The sequence below is a fragment of the Octopus bimaculoides genome, chromosome 9 (genome assembly GCF_001194135.2).
Source record: "Octopus bimaculoides isolate UCB-OBI-ISO-001 chromosome 9, ASM119413v2, whole genome shotgun sequence".
NCBI lineage: Eukaryota > Metazoa > Mollusca > Cephalopoda > Octopoda > Octopodidae > Octopus > Octopus bimaculoides.
In genome coordinates, this window is record NC_068989.1 from 79,126,265 (window position 1) to 79,127,488 (window position 1,224).

Here is a 1,224-nt window from a genome sequence, read left to right on the forward strand (position 1 = left end):
GTATGTGCGTGTACAAATATATATATGTTCTTTTATTCTTTTGTTTGTCATTTCACTGCGGCCATGCTGGAACACTGCCTTTAGTCGAACAAATCTAGCCAGGACTTATTCTTTGGTAAATCTAGTACTTATTCTATCGGTCTCTTTTGCCCAACCGCTAAGTTACGCGGACATAAACACACTAGCATTGGTTGTCAAGCGATGTTGGGGGGACAAATACGGACACACAAACATATGCACACACACACACACACACACACACATATATATATATATATATATATATATATATACATATATATACGACGGGCTTCTTTCAGTTTCCTTCTACCAAATCCACTCACAAGGCTGTGGTCGGCCCGAAACGCAGTGAGACTGAACCCGGAACCATGTGGTTGGTAAGCAAGTTACTTACCACATAGCCATTCCTGCACCTAAATAAATCATCAACAAATCCCACCCCACAAAAAAAAAACAAGTATAAAAGTGTTACGATTAGCCTGTAATCTTCGCCAGGGGGTTCTCAAACCAACTAATCGATCAATTTGGATAAGATTTTCTTCTTTATTTCGTATTTTGTTATCGTTGTTGTTGTTGTCTGGTGTTTTTCGGACACCCACATCGGCTGATTTTGTAAGTTTACTTCGCAAATGATTAATCTAGCTTTCGTGAGCAAAGAACAAAGATAATAATAATAATGATAATAATAAATGTAGAAGGTCTGAAATCTTGGGGTGGGGACTAGTCAATTACATCGACTGGTGTTTTACTGGTACTTAATTTATCGATTTATCGACCCCGAAAGGATGAAAGACAAAGCTGACCTCGGCTGAATTTGAACTCAGAACGTAAAGACAGACGAAATACCGCTAAGCGTTACGCCCGGCGTGCTAACGTTTCTTATTTCTTTATTGCCCACAGGGGCTAAACATAGAGGGGACAAACAAGGACAGACAAAGGGATTAAGTCGATTACATCGATCCCAGTGCGTAACTGGTACTTATTTCATGCTAACGTTTCAGCCAGCTCGCCGCCTTAATAATAATAATAATAATAATAATAATAATAATAATAATAATAATAATAATAATCTTTTCTACTCTACGCACAAGGGCCGAAATTTTTGCGGAGGAGGTAAGTCGATTAGATCGGCTTCCGTACGCAACTGGTATTTAATTTATCGACTTCGAAAGGATGAAAGGCAAAGTCGACCTGGACGGAATT